Genomic DNA, 20232 nt, shown 5'->3' with positions numbered 1-20232 from the left:
CCCAGTAGGACATAAAAGTTAGAACAAATTTTCCATCCTTAAAGATAGCTCCTGTGGAAGCAGCTAAGCAATGCATCTTTAGAATAAGGAATGAAAATTCTTATTGCTGAACCTCTGATATGGTGTCTAGAAGTATAGGGTTAGGGGAAAGAGATAATGAGAATTACAGCCATGATGTATAGAACCTATGAAGATATATTAGATGTCTTAAGTTGTTTCCAATTGTACCAGAACATTACAAAGGACTGTCCTCATTTTACTGATGAGAAACAAGCTCAGGATCAGGATAGTGTATAAAGAGGATAAAGTATATAAGTTACGTCAAATAAGGCTGAAAACCTAGCTTTGAATTTACTGGCTCTATACTGGGGAATGATATTGGTCAAATTATATTATTATAATTGTGCATGTACACTAAGTGACAACAAATCCCACCATTATGTACAACTACAATGCACCAATAAAATATGAAAAATACATAAATAAAAAGCATAAACAACAATAAAACAAAATTTATTGGCTGTAAAGCTGTGTGGGAACTCATTAAAATGTGGGTAATATACCTACCTCAGGATTTTTATGCAGATTAATGAAATAATGAATATAAAGTATCTGCACCTTAAATACTCATCTAAAAGCATCAAATGTTGATTTTTTATCATAATATGGAGATTATGATGGTGGCTAAATTTGCCTAATTTATATTGGTCATAGCTACTAAATCTGAGATTTGAACTCAGGTATAATTCCACGTATTTTTTATTGGTCAAATCCATTATTGAACTACCTGCTTGTTTGCAGCCAATGGAATGGTAGTAATTTGAATTCAAAATACTGTGATAGATTCTTTAACTATGTGATTTCCTGCTCTGCTTTGCCTAAATCCCTGAACCTAGACACATGTTCTATAGGGCTGCACAGACCTGAAGCATAATTCTAGGAATATCCTGGTGAGTTTCTTTTCTGAAAATTAATTCTTTCCTTGTGTTGGGTACCAAGGCTTCAGCAACAATTAATTATATATTGCATACACCACTATAGTTCAGTGGCAATTTTCTTGCTTTAAATTGTGCACTTACTTCAACATGTTCTTACTTAGGAAGTGGTTTCAGAATCATTAGAAACCAACTGTCCTGATTTCTAATAGGGTTACTAGTACAGTTGCTCAGGCTACAGTGTGAATGGTGAATCCCTGGCATTGTGCAAACATTGGGTAGCTGATTCCTAGTTCCATTAAATCATGTTTTCATTTTAAACCCCCTCTTATAATGTCGTGTGCTGCTTTTTGGTTATTGCTTTTTCACTTTCCTCCTTAACATGTAGTGACTTGAATTCAGTGTAACATTGAAGGGCTCAAGATAGTAAAGGAACATTATCAATTGTTGTCTTTTAGTGAAACAAACACTTTTGTTACTGCAGCCTAATTGGGTATTCACTTTTAAATTCACTTTACAGTGTAGTTACAAATCAATTGGTAGTTTATTAAATTTTTAATTGTGCATCTTAATGGAGTACTGAGTCATGCTCTGGTACATTTATACATTGTGCATTGCATATGAATCAAATTGATATATGCAAATTATACATCATCGCAAACATTTATTGTTTTTTTGTGATGAAAATATTCAAAATCCTCTCTTCTAGGCTACTTTGGATTATACGATACAATATTATTAACTCTAATCACCCTCTGTGTAATAACATATATGGAACATATTCATCTGGCCCAGCTGTGACTTTGTACCTATTAAGCAAACTTTCTCCATCCTCCACACTCCTCTGTATTTCCAGTGTCTGTTAACCATTGTTCTGCACTTGTGAGCTCAGCCTTTTCAGATTATGCATACAAGTGAAATCATATGCCTTCTGGTGCCTAGGTAATTTCACTTAACAGTTTTTTATATCTAGTTCTATCCTGTTGGTATAAGTGATTGGATAATGTTCTTCAATAAACGTGGGAATGTAAATATGTCTTTCATATACTGATTTCATTACCTTCAGGTTAATTTTTCCTAGTAGTGGGATGAATGGATCATATGTGGTTCTACTTTTAATTTTTTAGGAAGGCCATACTAATTTACATCACCCTTACAGTGTATAAGAGTTCCTTTTCTCCATATCCTTACCAGCATTTGTCAGTTTTTTGTAAACTAAAATGTCTAGATTCTTTTTTTAGAGAATGACTGTTAATCAGGTCTCCCTATCTTCTTAGGAATTTTGGGCTGCTATAACAAAATATCATACACTAGGTGGCCTAAAAACAGAAACTTACTTTCTAACAGTTGTACAGACTAGAATTTCAAGGTAAGATTCCAGCAAATAGTTCGTTGCTGGTAGGGCTTTCTTTCTTGCATGTAGATCACTACCTTTTCACTGGATCTTCAATATCAAGGAGAGAGAGACAGCAAGTGTTTTGGTATCTCTTATAAGGGCAGTACCTGGACATTTTATCACACACCTATAATCCCAGATACTCTGTAGACTGAAGCACAAGGATCACAAGTTTGAGTCCATCCTTATCAACTTATAAGGGCACTACTCCCATCATGAAGGCTCTAGTCTAATGACTTAGTTTGAAAGTAATTACCTTGCAAAGGCTGTATCTCCAAATACTACCATGATGGGGGTTAGGACTTCACATATGAATTATTTGCAGTATACAGTTCAGTCCACAACAGTATTTTATGAAAGAGTTTATGAACCTAGATACTGGAATACAAGTATGTACATATATATATATATATATATATATATATATTTCTATGAATTATCCTTTGTAATTTTACCTCATTCTGTCTTGAGTAGGATACAAATCACCATAACTTAGGGATTTAAAATTAGGATAAATTCACTGCCATCTTACAATAACCTCCTTCATCATTGATTTAAATTCCTTTCCCCAGCATTTGTTATTTGTTCTGTCTTTCATGGTTGGACAACTACCCTGCTTGATACATTTTATTCTTTAGTCCAGTTGACTGAATCTGAGTTACTACTACAAATGCTATTCTATTCGATTCTTTCTACCCAGTGATTGTAATTCTCCTTCAGCATAGCATAAGTTGTATACCATTCTTAGTTTATATAATGTTAAAAGATGTTCATTTTACACTGAATATAACTGAACATTTCTATTTAGCTACTGCAGACCAAGAAAAAGTCAAACATTTGATGCTATCAAATGTCCCATTGCAAAATTGGAGCTGTTTAGTTGCAACAGAGTCATGAACAGTTTACAGGTGTTAAGGTATATTTATCTCATTTTCTATAAATTGTTCTAGCACCTGAATCAAGCATATAATATGTGAATTGCTATTGTCCATTACAAGCCTTCTTTGTATTTAGAGCAGTATCAAGCATAATTTATTTAAAAATCTTTGTGCCAATTATTGGTACTTATTTGCTGTATAATTTTGGTGAGAATTTGGACAATCATGCATCCATACACCTAGAAACATTCATGTGATTAAACACCTACACAGGCACGCACACACACACACACACACACACACACACACACCACCCCCTTATTTTTCACTTTCAAATTGGTTTTTCCTCTTGTGTAGGCCAAATCTGGCTCCAAGCTAAGTTTCGAGGGCTATCTTTGGCTCCTTCTTTCTCTTATTTCCATAAATTTCCCCTTTTACTTTTACATGTCTTATCTAGGCATCTGTGTCCTCATAACACCCAAGAACTCTCACAGAAGATTTCAATAAAAATAAAAATTTTCCTGCACAGTAAAAATTTTCATTCTTCTCTCTCATAAAAAATGTGACTGTTCACCTCCTTCCAAGCCTTTCTTAGGCTTTTCATTGTCATTGTTAGATAAACTGTGAAGACATTTTATTAAGTGCTGATAATTTTATTCTTTGTAGGAAACATTTTACTTAAATTAGGACTTTAATTTTAAGAGTCACCTTAACCAAAAAGTATTGCTTTGAAGGCAGGAAAGTCAGGCACTATAGTAAAAAAGGCAGACATTACTTTAGTGACTAAATTTCATTCACTAAGTAAGGTCTTTCCACATCTATCATGCTCACATATACTATACTCAAAAACATGGTAATTTAAGAAAATTGGAAATAGGCTATAAGTTAGGATTGATAAGACAGGAAGTTGGCATACATGTAGAAGGAAAATAATTGTACATGAAAATTTCATAGATATGTGACACTTTCAACCATTAGTGATCTCTTTGATTATGAAAGACTTTTGAAATAGAGCTTGGATCAGGAGAACATCACTTTTTAGAGTCCTTGGCTGGTATGAATATCTCTGACTGTAATCCTAGGATAAGCAATGACTCTTGGCTTGGACTTTATTTTACTTTTGGTAGTGGATGTTGAACCCAGGGGTGCTTTGCCACTGAGCTATATCTTCAGCTCTTCTTTTTATTATTATCATTTTTATTTTGAGACAGGGTCTCACCAAGTTTCTGAGGCTGACCTTGAACTTGTGATCTTTTGCCTACTCTTCCGAATCTTGGAATTACAGGTGTGTGCCACTGCACCCAGATGACTTGGTTGCCTTTCCTTAATAAAAAAAAAAAAAAAAGAAGAATCTATGGAAGTTAAAAGGGAAATATTAGGACATGATCACTGATGAGGTAACTTCTTGATGATTTTCACATAAGAAACCTTATGCTATAAACTCAGATTTTTTACCTCTAGATTGAAAAGCTGAAATGTGAATTTAAAAGTAACTTAAATTGTCAGCAGGAAACATTTTTGCGCTAATTAAAATAAATAACAAAGAACCTTACTTGTACTTGATGTTTTTACTATTAAATTACATGAAGTAACCTGATGCAAGAAAAACAAATCCAACCATATGTTAGTTCTTTGGTTGTCTAAAAATTATGTCATATCTATGAGAAACTGATTCTTAAATAAAGCTTTCAGTATGGTTAGATTTATGAAATAAACACTGGAACAGTTGCGTGTATCAATTGAAAATTAGGCAGTGGGTCTTGACACTGTACTCCTGTTTCCTAATCTCCCCTGCCTTTCTTGGAGGGGAGTGTATACCTGCTGATTTAGGGGAAATAAAGTCAAAGTATTTCCTTGCTTAGATTGTATTCACATGTATGAGAAATGTTTATAAAACAAAGAGGAATGAAAGATGGAGGGAAAATGGAGAAAAGGAAGAAAGGAGCGACAGAAAACATACAGGGGCACATTACTATTGAATTTTTTGTTTAAAAACTTTGTGTTTCTTTTTCCTTCAACATTTATTTGGACAATGTGGAGATAAACATCTATTGTTTGAACAAAACACTTTGCTCTTTTAACCTAAAGGTATATATAGAAATACTTTAGTCAGTCTAATTTTTAAAATTTTATATAAATCTTGTTTTTATTCTTATAATCATTTGAGATAATATACCAATTCAGACCAATGATACATCAAATCTTTCAATAACCACACCCAGCAGAGGTCTGTTTTATGCCTTATCAAGGAAGAATATAGACTGAGTACAGTTGTAACCAGAAGTTTGATATTTAAAACGTTAGAATTATTAAGCAGCTAACCAAATATAGTACCTTTATCAATAGTATGAAGAAATCTCTTTAATATTAAAGCTAATCATGAGATATATTAAGATAGATAATGTTAGTCAGATTTTTGATGTGACAAAATACCAGTATAAAACAACTTAAAGGAGGAAAATTTTATTTTTTTCTCATTGTTTCTGTTGATTATCACCTATCTCCATTGTTTCTGAACCTCTGGTGAAGTAGCAAATTATGGTGGAGGATGTGGTAGAGCAAAGCTGCTTACCTCATGGTGGCTTGGAAGCAGAGAGTGATTGGCTGCGACAAAATATAGTACCCAAAGGCATGTCCCCAAGGACTCACTTTATTCAACTAGATCCTACCTCTTAACACCACCTCCCACTAGTCCATTCAGCTATGAATCCAACCAAGGAATAATTCATTGATGAGGTTGGAACCCTCATGGCAAATCACTTTCCAAAAGCCCTAACTCTGAACATTGTGGCATTGAGAACTATGCCTTAAATACAGGAGCGTTTGGGGACATTTCAGATCCTAGTCATAACAGTATAATTATACTTACAGGATATTTGATGAAATATAGTAACTGAACTGACAGAAGTTCGTACAAAAAGTCATCTCTTTATATTTAATAAATTCTTACAGTAATGAACTCCATAGGAAATCTACTTGTTTAGAAGAAAAACTTGTTTTTAATAAAATCAAATTTCGGTCTTTTCTCTCTTGCTTTTCTCTCCTACACACTTGCTTACTTTCTCCTCGCTTTTCACACTCTTTCTTGCACATGCCCTTTCTCTTTCCCTTTCTTTTCCTCTCATTTTCTCTCTTACCCTGCAGGGAGACACTTTGTTTGCTTAATAAACTCCCTTATGTGAAAAAAATAAAAATAAAAATAAAATAAAATTTCTCTTTAATTTTATAATTTTTCTTGTTCTTTTAGAATGCATTACCTTGCTTCTACACAAGCAAGGCTTCCACTTAAATAGCCAGATGCTATCTTAATTCATACAACACATTACATAGTTTCATAACATTTTTTTCATTCGATTTTAGATAATTGAAAATCAGTTATTAAAAATGAATCTAAATGTCTTCCAATAAACTTTTCAAAGCCAAAAGAAACTTATAAATACTCCTTGCCCACAATGAGTTTATAGTACATGTTGCTATGTTTCAGTCTTGTACAACAAGAAAATCAAGGGGTATATTAGTTTTAGTGGATGGGAATTTAATTCAAAGCATCCATTATTTCATTATCTTGTATGTTGCCATTTTGAATTTCCTTTGACAATAAATATATCCTTCTAGTTGTGAGCATGTCCTTTGGAATTTCAAGTTTACTAAACAACTTTTTCTTCATGTGCATCTTCATGCATCTCCATGTGTATATATTGAGAAATGAATGTATTTATTTTCTTTTTAAATAAAAATATTGAAATATGATTTATATACAATAAAAATTCATTATTATATATAACAAATTATACACAATAAATTATACATAAAATCCAGTGTTTTTTAGTATTTTCTCAGAGTTGTAAAATCCAGCATATTTTCATAAGCCCCCAAAGAAACCCTATACCCATTAGCAGTCACTCTTCATCCTCTCTTTCTACCAGTCCCCTAGCAACCACTGCCTGTGTTGTTTCTATAAATTTGACTGTCATGGATATTTTATTTATTTTATTTTTTTTAAGAAACTGTTGTTTATTTTCCATAACCTTATTTCCATTTTGTTTAATAAGTGTCTGCAGAACAGCTCAAGACCACTCCGTGGTTGTTCCTACCCACTCAGTAGGCTGAGCAGTGGGAGCTGAGACCAGTCTTCAGTGGCCGGCTGGGCACTCCAGTCTTCAGTAGGGAACTGCTGGATAGGCACAGAGGGCACCTGCACACCTGCAGACCAGTCTGCAACCTCAGGTTGAGTAGCAGTGAACTCAGGAGCTGGAGCCGACCGTTCACACCTGAAATTCCTCCTTGGTCACAGCTTTTTCAGCAGCAGCCTGCTCTTCCTTTTCAATCTCTTCAGGATCTCTGTAGAAGTAGAGATCATGCATGACCTCCCACGGGTGTTCACTGGGGGTAGGGGGCGATGGTGCCATGCATGTGCAGAACTTCTCGGGCCAGTATCCACCACATCAGACCCACAGAATGAACTCCCTTATTGTTGCATGGAATGGCAATGTCCACATAGTGCAGAGGAGTCTGTGTTACACAGAGCAATGGTAGGCAGATTGACATAAGATGCTTCTGTAAGAGGCTGGTGGTCAGCCGTAGGATCAGTAACCACCAGAAGACGTGGCTCCCGGAAGGCTGCCTGGATCTGGTTAGTGAAGGTTCCAGGAGTGAAGCGGCCAGCAATAGGAGTGGCTCACTCCTATTGTGAGCAGCAAACTTCAGCACAGCCCGCTGGCCAGTATTCCTAGAGGATATGACACTGACATCGGCAGGGTTTTCGATGGCAACAATGGCACGAGCTGCCAGCAGAAGCTTCTCCCAGGTTCTCTTCAGATTTATGATATGTATGCCATCACTTTTCCTTTTGTAGATATACTGTTCCATCTGGAAATCAAGGTTGGTGCCACCTAAGTGGGTTCCTGTTGCAAGGAATTTGAGGACATCCTCTTCCTTCATTTGCAGGACATCAAGGGCTCCGGACATTGTGACAGTTTCCCTTTAAGTTATCACGGGAATCAAGAACAACACCGTATGGACCCCTCCCTGGGTAGCGCGGAAAGGCTGTCATGGATATTTTATATAAACATAGTCATACAATATATGATCTTTTGTGACAAGTATCTTTCACTTACCTTATTATTTTTAAGGTTCAATAATGTTCTAGCATACAGCAGTATATCTTTCATTTTTTTGCCAAATATAATTTTCTTATATGGATATATATCACATTTTGTTTATCCATTCACCACTTGGCAGAAATTTGGGTTGTTCACACATTTTACCTGTTGTAGATAAAGCTACAGTAAACATTTGCATACAAGTTTTTATTTGGACATAGGTTTTCAATACTTTTTGAAATTGTCAGATATGGCAATTCTGTGTTTAACTTTGAGGAACTACCAAATTATTTTCCACAAAGGCCAACCTAATTTATATTCTCACCAATAATATATGAGGATTCAACTTTCTCCAAATCCTCATTAACACTTGTTTGCCTATCTTTTTGGTTGTAGTCACCTGGTGGGTGTGAAGTGATAGCTCTTTGTGGTTTTGATTTGCATTTCCCTGATAGCTAATGATGTTTTCTGTGCTTAATGGTCATTTGTATCTCTTCTTTAGAGAAATGTCTATTCAATTTCCTTGCCAATTTAAAAATTAGCATTCTGTTTTCTCTTATGTATAAGAGTTTGGGATAGTAGACCTTTATCAAATATATGAATTGCATGTCTTTCTCCAATTATGTGCATTGTCTTTCTACTTTCTTTCTAGTAGTAATTGGCACAAGAAAGTTTTTCATTTTGATCAAGTTCAGTTTATCTGTTTTTCCTATTGTGGCTATGTTTCTATTGTTGTAGTTCAGAAACTGAAATAGCATGATGTTCTCCAGGACCATCAATTATCAGCAAATGCCATAATTAATTATTCTTTATAGTGGAGTAAAATTCTACATTTTCTTTATCCATTCATCTAATGATGGGCATCTGGGCTGGTTCCACAAGTTAGCTCTTGTGAATTGTACTGCTATAAACATTGATGTGTCTGTGTTACTAAAGTATGCTGATTTTAATTCTTTGGATAAATACCAAGGATCAGGATAGCTGGGACATATGGTGGTTCCAACCCTAGTTTTTTTTTTTTCCATCCCTAGTTTTTTGAGGAATCTCCATACTGTTTTCTGAAGTAGTTGTACTAATTTGTAGTCCCACCAACAATGTATGAGTGCACCTTTTTGTCCCAAATCCTTGCCAGCAATTATTATTATTTGTATTCTTGATGATTGTCATTCTAACTGGAGTGAGGTGAAAATTCAAATCTCAATGTAGAGATTTGTATTTCCCTTATTAGTAGGAATGTTGAACATTTTTTCAACTTTTTTGGCCATTTGTGTTTTTCTTTGGAGAAATATCAGTTGATTTCTTTTACCCTTTTCTTGATTAGATTTTTTTTGTTTTTTGAAGTTTTTACATATTCTGGATATTAATTCCCTGTTGGAGGAGTGGCCAGCCATAGTTTTCTCCTATTCTGTAGGTCCTCTTTTCATGTATTTGTTTTGCCGTTTTCAGAATACATTTGTACTTTTTTTGAAAAATATGTTCCTTTGTAGGTTATTTTTTGATGCTATTGTAAGTAGAATTTCAATTTCATATTTATAATGCTCATTTAGTGAATAGAAACAATTCATTTTTCTTAATAGTTTTTTTCCTGCAATATGGTTGAACTTTATTATCTCTACTAGTTTTTAATGGATATATTAGTAATTTGTATGTATGAAATTATTTCCTCTGGAAATAGAAATAGTTTTACTTCTTAATGTGGTATATATACACAATGGAATATTACTCAGCCATAAAGAAGAATGAAATTATGGTATTTGTTGGTAAATGGATGGAACTGGATATCATGCTAAGTGAAATAAGCTGGTTCCACAAAAAAAAAAGCCAAATATTCTCTCTGATAATGTGGATGCTAACACACAATAAGCAGGGAAGGGAAGAATCAAAGTTCATTGGAATAGACAAAGGGGAATGAGGAGAAGGGAGTAGGAATGGGACTATGAAAGATAGTAGAATGAATCTGACATAACTTTCCTATGTTCATATATGAATACACAACCAGTGAAACTGCACATCATGTATAAGAATGGGATCCTAATTAAAATAAGTTATACTCAATGTTTGAATAAAATGTCAAAATATGCTCTACTGGAATGTATATTGAAAAAGAAGAAAAAATAAATAGTTTTACTTTTCTTTTCAATCAGGATGCCTTTATTTCTTTTCCTTGTGCAATTTCCTTGTATAGAACTAGCAGTAAAATGCTGATTAGATTGGTGAGATTGGACATCTTTTCCTTGTTCCTAATCTAAGGGGGAAACTTCAGTCTTTCATCATTAAATATGATGTTACCTGTAAGTTTTTCATAAATGTTCCATACCAAGTTGAAGAAATTTCTGTCCTTTGTCAAGTGCATTTCATGGAAAAGGGTTTTGAATTTTGTGAATTATTTTAATCTATTGAGATGGTTATATATTTTCAAGAGTCTATTTTTAGAACATTTTTAGGTTTACAGAAAGTTTGTGATAAAGTATAATGAACTCTTATACATCCCTACCCCCCATGTGTAGTTTCACCTTTCAACACAATTCATTAGTATGATATATTTGTTACCATTGATGAATCATTATTAAAATGTTACTATTACATAAGGTTCAGGGTATATTAGGGTTAATTTATGTGTTGTATATGTATGTGGGTTATGACAAATGCATAATGTATTCACTATTACACTGTTATACTGCCTTAAAATTTCTTATGCTTCACTTATTCATTCTTACCTTCTTCTTCTGTTTTCAACCACTAATATTTTTTACTGTTTACATAATTTTGCATTTTTTAGAATGTTGTATTGTTGGAATCATACAGAAGGTAGCCTTTGGATTGGCTTCTCTCACATAACAATATACTTTTATTTTCTTCAACCCCCACCGACCTTTCTGTTTCTAATAATTTGATTGTTCTCTGTCCTTCTTTCATCTTTTCTTCTTCATTTATTTTTTGTCAGTCTAACTAAAACTTTTACACTTTTGTTAATTATTCAAGGAACCAATTTCAGATTTCATTGGTTTTTCTTCATGGTTTTCCTTTTCTCTATTTTATTAATTTCTGCTGTAATCTTTCTTTCTTATTCTTTCCTTCTTTCTGTTTTCTTTGAATTTAGTTTGCTTTTTCTATTTTTAGTTTTCAAAAGTGAAAGACTGAGTTACTAATTTGAGATTCTTCTCCTCCTCCTCCACCTTCTTTTACTTTTGTGATACTGGAGAATTGAGGACATGCCCCTGAGCCACATATTCAACCCCTTAAGTTTTTGACATAAGCATTTACAGCTATAAATGTCATTCTAAACACTACCTTGCCTGAATCCCTTTCCAAAATAATTTCCAATTTTACTTGTATTTTCTTCATTTAACCATTTGGTATTTAGGAGAACATTGGGTAATTTCCCCATATTTGTGAGTAGATTTAATTTCTGTAATTTATTTAATTGCATAATGGCTAGAGGACATGTTTTTTTAAATTATTTTAATTGTTAATACATATTAAATAAATTAATGAATGTTATTCTGGCATTTCCATACATGCTTATATTTGGCTTTGATCACATTCGTCCCCCTTTCTCAGATCTCCTCCTTTACCCCTGAATCCTCTCCCAATAACTAGTAATCCAATTGCTACTTTCTGTTAATTTTGTTTGCTTAATTCCCACATATGAGAGAAAACATGCAATGCTTGTCTTTTTGTCTCTGGGTAATTTTGTGTAGCTTGATATATTTCAATTCCATCCATTTTCCTACAAATAGTAGGATTTCGTTCATGTTTATGAACAAGTAATACTCAATCATGTTTATATACTATATTTTCTTTATCCATTCATCTGTTGATAGATACCTAAGCTAATTCTAGTATTGGCTAATGTGAATAAAGCCAAAATAAACATGGATATCTTTCATATGCTGATTACATTTCCCTCTGACATATACCCAAGAGTTGAATAGCTGGATCATTTGTAGTTCAACTTTTTATTTTTAATTTCCATGTTGTTTTCCATAGTGACTGTATTAATTTATGTTCCCACCAACAATGTATAAGTGTACCTTTTTCTCTATTACTTTACCAAAATTTGTTATTTTTTAATTATAGTCATTTTAAATGTTATGAGATGGAATCTCAATGGATTTTTGATTTGCATTTCCCTGATGGCTAATAATATTCAGCATGTTTCATGCATTTCTTAGCTTTTTGCACTTTCCATTTTGTGAAGTGTCTATTCAGTTAATTTGTTCATTTATTAATTGGTATGTTTGGGTTTGTTTTTAAGTTTTTGAGCTATTTATGTATTCTTTTCTTAAAATATATATTTTAGTTTTCAGTGGATCTTTTATTTTTATTTATTTATATGTAGTGCTGAGTCCTCACACATGCCAGGCAAGTACTATATATACAATGTAGGCACAACTCCAGCCCTATTTAGGTATTTTTGATATGAAAACTCTGTGAGATAAATAGCTGGCAAAGGTTTATTCCTATTCCGTACATTGTGTCTTCATTCTGATTGTTTCTTTTGCTTTGCAGAAGCTTTTTGATTTGATGTAATCTCATTTGTCAATTCTTGATTTTGTTTCCCAGGCTATTGAATTCTTATCCAGGAAATCACTGCCTGTGCCATTATCTTGAAATATTTTCTCAGTTTTCTATCAGTAGTGTCAAATTTTTAGGTCCCACACTAAGACATTTCATGTATTTTGAGTTGACTTTTTATAGAGTTAAAGGTAAGGGTCTAGTTTCAGTCCTCTCCAAGTGAATTTCCATTTACTCAGCAGAATTTTTTTGTGAGGGCTGTCATTTTAACAATATCCATACACGTTCACATATTTTTTCTAATATATGTTCTATATTATCAATTGGCTTAAGATGTATGAGTTTATTTCTTGATTCTTTATTCTGTGTCCGTTTGCCCTATGAGTCTTTATTTCCAACACCATGCTGTTTTTATTACTGTAGCTCTGAAGTATGTTTTGAAATCAAGTATTGTGTTTCCTCCAGCATTGGTAATTTTGCTTAGGATTGCTTTAGCTATTTGGGGTCTTCTTCCATGTAAATTTTAGGTTTTCTTTCTCTAGTTCTGTAACAAATTCCATTCACATTTTGATGGGGATTGCATTGAATTTGTAGGTTGATTTGGGTAATATGAACATTTAATAATATTAATTACCATAGTCCATGAACATGTGTGTTCTTTCAACCATCATTGTCTAATTTCTTTTTTAAGTGTCTCATAATTATCATTGCAAATGTTCTTCATATCCTGTTAGGTTTATTTCAAGAGTTTACAGTAAAAAAAAGATAATTTTGTGGCTTTTATGAATGGGATTACTATTCTAATTTTTGAAAACAAATTTCATGTCTTCCTGAAAGTAATATGTATTCTGTATCTGTTGCTTGGAATGTTCTGTAGATTTCTACTAGGTTCACTTGATCTATAGTGTAATTTGACTCTGACATTTCTTTGTTAAGTTTTTGTCCAGTCGATTAGTCTATTAGTGAGAGTGGGTCATTGAAGTCACTCACAATTATTCTGTTGGTGCCCATCTCACCCTTTATGTCTAGTAGTGTTTATTAAATTGGGTGTTCTGATTTTCAGTGCACATATATTTTTAATCGACATATCTTCTTGATGTAGTAGTCTTTTGATCAGTATTAGAGACCTTTTTTTCTTCTAACTGATTTTGCTTAAATGACTATTTGTTAGATTTTAGTATAGTTCTCCTGCTTGCTTTGGATTTCATTTGTTTGGAATACCTTTTACATCCATTAACTTTCAATCTGCATTTGTCTTTGTAGGTTAAGTGAGTTTCTTGTATGTGGGTTATTGTTTTGTCTTGTTTGTTATTTATTTTTAGTACCAGGGATAATATAAGGGCACATAACCAGAGTCACATCCCCAACTCCCACTCCCTTTTTGAGACAGGGACTTGCCAAATTGCTTGGGGGTCACTAAGTTGCTGAAGATGGTCTCAAACTTGTGGATCTTTTGCCTCATCCTCACAAGTTGCTGCATTTACAGTTATGCACCACACATAGAGCTGGGACTTGGTTTTTAATCCCTTAAGCCAGTCTATTCTTTTACTTGGAATGTTAAGACAATTTATCTTCAGAATTATTTTTGGAAGGTATATTGTTGTTCCTGCCTTTTTATTGATATTCTTCTGGTTGTTTTGAATATTGTGTTCATTTTTTCATTTCTTATTCACATTTGAAGTTTGATGATTTATTGTCTTGCTGCTTGATTTCTTATTTGTCTCCTCTTGCAATAAGATTTATTCTTTTACATACTCTTAAGATTTTGTGTTTCTTTCTTTCTCTTCTGGGTGTAGAATTTTGTTAAGTATTTTCTATAACACTGATCTAACGGTCATAAATTCCCTTAGCTTCTGCTTATCTTGAAAGGTCTTTATTTCTTACTCAATTCTGAAGGATGACTTTGCTGGACATACTAATCTTGGTTGCAGTTACTTTCTTTTAGGAGTTGAAATACATTATTCCATGCTCTCCTAGTTTTCAGAGTTTCTGCTAAGAAATATGCTGTTATATTAATGGGTTTGCCTTTAAATGTGACTTGGCACTTGTCTCTCAATGCTTTTTTATATTTATTTTTTATTTGTTACAATTAGTAATACATGATAGTAGAATGCATTTTGACACATCATACATAAATGGAGTGTAACTATTCATTTCTGTGGTTGTACATGATATAGAGTTGCACAAGTCATGTAATCATATATGCACATAATAATGCCAGATTCATTCTACTATCCTTCCTACCCCCACAACGCCCCTCCCTTCATTCCCCTCTATCTAATCCATAGTACCTCTCTTCTTCCCTAGTCTCAATGCTTTTACTATTCTGTGTTGTGTACTTTTGGAAATGTAACTGTTATATGTTATGGAGATGATCTTTCCTGGTCATGTCTATCTAGAGTTCTTAATGCATCCTATACCTAGATATCCATGTCTTTTCTAAGTTTTGAGAATTTTTCTGCTATTATTTCAGTGAATCAGTTTTCTATGCTTTCAGCATGTAACTGTTTTCTTTCTAGTATGCAGATAACACAGGTATTTAGTGTTTTAATGGTATTCCAGAGATCATGGTTTAATATTTCTTATTCTTATTGCTACATGAATGCAATATTACATAGCAAAGTTGTCTTCAAGCTCTGATATTCTCTCTTCTGTGTTTGAGTCTTTCAGCTGATTATTTAATCCAACTTACTGAACTTTCGCGTCTAAGATTGCTATTAGGTTCTCTTCCAAATCTCTATCTCTTTATTGAATTTCTCATTCATGTCCTGTGATATCTTCCTCAATTCTTGTAACTACTTATTTGTATTCTCTTGGATTTCATTGGGATTTTTAAAAATCTTATTTTGAGTTCTTTGGCATTTTATTGACTTAGATATCATTAAAATATGTTAACATGCAGTTATGAACTCTAGGAGGTGACATATTGCCTAATTTTATCATACTTCTGATATTTCTATGTTGAGAATTGCACATCTGTTGGGATATATATATATATCTTCCACTTTTATGTAGTGTTCTTCTTGGTTTGTAGCTTTCCAATAATGTGTCTTGGGATATAGGTTAGTTTTGTAATATTGAGTTAATTTCCGACTGGACTTCATAGTCATCTCCCTGTTTCTTCTTTGGTTGTGATTGGAGGGTATGGGCAAAGAGCATACCATATGGAAATTGATGAGACATACTGTATCTGCCATTCTACTAAGAGTGGGAAACTCTGGTACCTCAGGCAGATGTGGTGTAGGCTTGTGGGATTCACCTTCTGTGTCTGTTCCTGCTATGAGAGTAGTAGCTTATATCAAGAGTTAGGGATTTCCACAAGAACTGTTGACAGTAACTCTGTTACTTGAAATAGTTATGGTGCTGCTTGTTCCAAATCCTGTTGCAGGGTCTGAATCTCTGTTCCTCTGATTGGAGACTGATGGAGATCTAGGCATATCTAGGCACTTCATGAGGAGGAACAGGGGCAAGAATCACAAAGGGGAACTCTGTGGGGTTCAGTTTCTGTCTTATCCTCCTTATATGATCAGACTATAACTATATGTGACTGTAATTCATAGAGAACCTGCATAGATGTAGCGTCAGAAACAATTGTATTCTTTTTCTCTCTGTAGTTACTATGGGGGTACGTGCACAGGAGCCAATACATAGAATACACTTAGTTGTGCCTGCCTGGGTATGAGTCAACAGTTGTGAACCTATATCCCTGCTTTCCTTTAGGTAGAAGTGTCTGCCAGGATTTGAACAGGACTGAATTGTGGCTTAGTTCCTTTCAGTTGAGCTGGGCACCTGAGCCCAGCTGATTTGTGTACCTTTCCAATATACACAATACCCTGGGCTCAACTCCCAGCACTGGAAGAAAAAATATGAGAGAAGATTAAGAACCATATTAAATATATATAGGTAAATAAAATTAAATATAAGGAAAGTGTGGAAGGCAAATTAATAAAAATTGAAAGGAAAAGGGAAAAGGAAAAAAATGAGAAAAAATAAAATTTTGAAAATGAAATTGAATATAATAAAATAAATGTAAGGAGAAAAAATTAAAAAAGAAATAACAATAAAAGACTAGACAGAGGAAAAAAATCTAATAAAATATTCCTATCTGAGGTGCTCAGAAACACAAATGAGGGCAACTGACAGTGAGCTATGCTGATGGAATCTTCTGCCTGGGTCTTCTAAGGTTGGAATCTGCTTGGAATGTGGAGGTAATGGGCCATTGCTGCAACTTTTTGAAAGTCCTCTCGGCATTCTCCAAATTAATTGGGGTGGAAACTAGGTTGCACAGGCATTCATCATCCAGTGGGTTAGGGGGAACTATTGACCACATCAGGGCTATATTCTCTTTGGAGGACTTTAGTCTGTGCAGTCCGGGACTGGCCGATACAAGGGCCAGTGGGTGTGACCTTCACCTTGGGAGGAATGTGATCCATTCCAGGTCTGGTTGCTCTAGAGGTTTTTGGTCCGTGTGCCTGGGTGTGGCAAATGCCAAGGTTTCTGAGGGTAGTGGGGATCACTTGAATAACAGAGTTCAGTATTGGAAGGGGAGGCTTGTGAAACTGAGCAATCTACTACCCTTGATCCCAACACCTTCAACCTTCTTGGCCCCTTACAAAACCACAAGTGACTGTGTCACTCTGATTCAGAGGGCAAGTTCACAGAACCCACTGATTCCAGATGTCAATGCATTCTGAGCTGGTTGGTGTCAGAGACACTCTCCCAAACAAAGATGCCAGGATCCAGCCCTAGCAGGAGTCCATGGGCTCCACACTGGTAAACGGGGCGCGGGGAGACAGCGTCGGTGATGGATGGAGAATGAAAGACACAGACTCTAGTTCTGGTGCAATCAATCCTACTTTATTCTGGGGAAGGCTGGGTTTATATACATTTTTTTTTCAAGCTATAATGGCAGTCTTGTGGTTAATATTAAAGAAGTTTCCAAAGCATAGGCAGAAATTGTTTTTAACAAGCAACAGAAAAATTATGAGAAAACAGTAAACTTACAGATTATCCTTACCTAATCACAATTGTTTTAAGAATATCTAACTACGTCGATGAACTAATACAATATTTACTTCCTTAATATCTAAACTCTATGTGACCTAAGACTATTCTTATTATTCTCCTGGTTATTATTCTTGCGGTTAAAACAATAGACAAGTACTCTCATGTGACCATCTCTACTAGGTCCATCTGGTTAATATCTAAATTGCTGAGTTAAGGCTTACAGTAGGGCAGCGGTCCCAATTGTAATTGTGTACCAACGTTTATTATAGGGGTGACATATTCTTTGTAGGAAGGAAGGAATGTTATGAAACCTTATTCTTATACCTCACCACCACACATGAACAAAACCATTGTTAAAATTTAACCAGCCTGTTGGAGACAAAGGCAGATCTATAACTATTTTCTCCAGAGGCTTTCAGGGACTCATTGCACTGTTGTAAAATTATTTTTAATTTTGTTAGTGGTAAAGACCCATTGTTTTTCAGATTGTAGGTAATATTTTCTGGAATTTTTGTTGTATTTCCCTCATCCCCTTAAGCAATCCGTTCAGACTGAAATGAGTAATATATTATCAGAGAAAACACCATGCTTCGGAGCAAAACATCCGGCAATTCCTTTTAGGATGAGCCTTTGCAATCATCCTCCAGAGGATCTTTGTCAAGCACTGGATGGAATTCCGGATGCCCCCGCACAAAGAGTGTCTCATGTGGCTGCTTCCTGTACAATCATCATAGGAGGATGCCTACAGTGACCCTAAGATGTGATTATGCTAAATTTTTTGACTCCCAAGGCAGTATAGTTTATGACAATATGACCCTTTTCAAGATGACTATTGGCTATAGCACTATGAGATTTTGTCGAAAGATGCAGTGAATTTCTTTTCTAGGACAACTTTTTGTACAGATTCTAGGTCGCTTATTTATTTAAATTATTCATTGGCATGTTACAGCCTTCTGCACCATGATATGACTCTCTTCCACCTTTACCTCCCTAGGAGGGGAAGGGTCCCCTTCACCTGACCAAGGTGCAGGAGTGCCAGTTACTGGGGTATCCCACTTCTCTCTCCCTTTCTCTCTCTCTCTCTTTTTTTTTTTTTTTTTGTTACTCTCCCTAGTCTCAGGATTTCAGCAAGATTATTTTCTGTGATGTCAATTTCCAATGGTCATCCATAGCCATCTCTTCTCCTTAAGCAGTTACATACCTGTTGCTTTGTTTCTGTCCCATGGAGAAGTACTTAGCTGCCTCTATTCTACCATTCTTTATGATCCCACTTAGGAATCATATCGTGTATGATTTAAATTCTTTTAAATTTAATGAAGATTGTTTTATTCTATAATACCTGAAGAATGTTTCTTATGTACTTGAGAATGTATATGCTGCTGTTTTTAGGTGGAGTGTTCTATAGATTTTTGTTAGGTCTAGTTGGTTTATAGTGTTGTTCAAGTCTTCTGTTTCATTTTTGATCTCCCGTGTAGTTCTATGCATTTTTGAAGGTGGGTTATTGAAGTTTCTGATTCTTATTGTTGAATTTTTCATTTCTCCCTTCAATTCTGTCAAATTTTGTAAGTCTTCTTATTTTTCAAAGAAAAATATGTATTGCAGGTATGGAATGTATTTAAAAAGTAAGCAAGTAAATAAATAATTAAAAGCATAACTGGCTGAAGTATATTTCTCACACATTTTTATATATTAGTCTCCTATTTCCAAAATAACACTGATTTTGTCTGCCCAAAGATTTCATTGGGGTCAATAAAAGGTGATTTTGGGTGGTTGTTTATACTGTAATCAACAGGTATCTTCACATAATAGCATTTAAAATCATTGTCATGTCTCTCAGTGGTCTAGGAAAAAAAAATTTCCTAGATGAATAGGAAAGAATAAAAATATGTGTAAGCGCCTCACCTTTCATGGGGGCTATAATGGGGATGGGCAAATAGAAGACTTATAACCTATCCTATAATGATTTCTTCTTTTTGAGTCTGGAGATTTTCAAATATAACATAATTAATTCTAATAATATAACTCAGAAAATATTACTAGTCATGACCAGTTAAAAAAAGTTGGCTAAACAAAAGTTAAGAAAAACAAAGGTGCACTGAGGAAAGTAAAATAATAAATATTTATATTAAAGATTCAAAAATATTTTAACATTGGATAATAAATTTCAAAATTTGAATTTTTCTATCCTGTCATTTTAAGTAGCTTCTGATCTTATAATAATGAAAGTTAATCATGTTATATTTTTAATGATTCTAAAACCAACAGATGTTTCATCCATGTCAATTTAGCAGTGAAATCAATTAAATAGTTCTGTTTGAGTCTAAACAATGAAATACATTTCACTTCAGGAATGTAGTCAAATATACAATTAAGGAAATAAACATTCATAGATGTAT

General features: G+C 34.1%; 1 pseudogene; it reads right to left on the bottom strand.

The window, feature by feature from the left end:
• Nucleotides 1–7276: 7276 nt before the first annotated feature.
• On the bottom strand, nt 7277–8196 carry LOC124972488 (40S ribosomal protein SA-like; annotated as a pseudogene).
• Between the last annotated feature and the right edge of the window lie 12036 nt (nt 8197–20232).

This window comes from Sciurus carolinensis, chromosome X (assembly GCF_902686445.1).
Source record: "Sciurus carolinensis chromosome X, mSciCar1.2, whole genome shotgun sequence".
NCBI lineage: Eukaryota > Metazoa > Chordata > Mammalia > Rodentia > Sciuridae > Sciurus > Sciurus carolinensis.
Note: the sequence above shows the minus strand (reverse complement) of the source record. Positions and strands in the feature narration are given on the sequence as shown.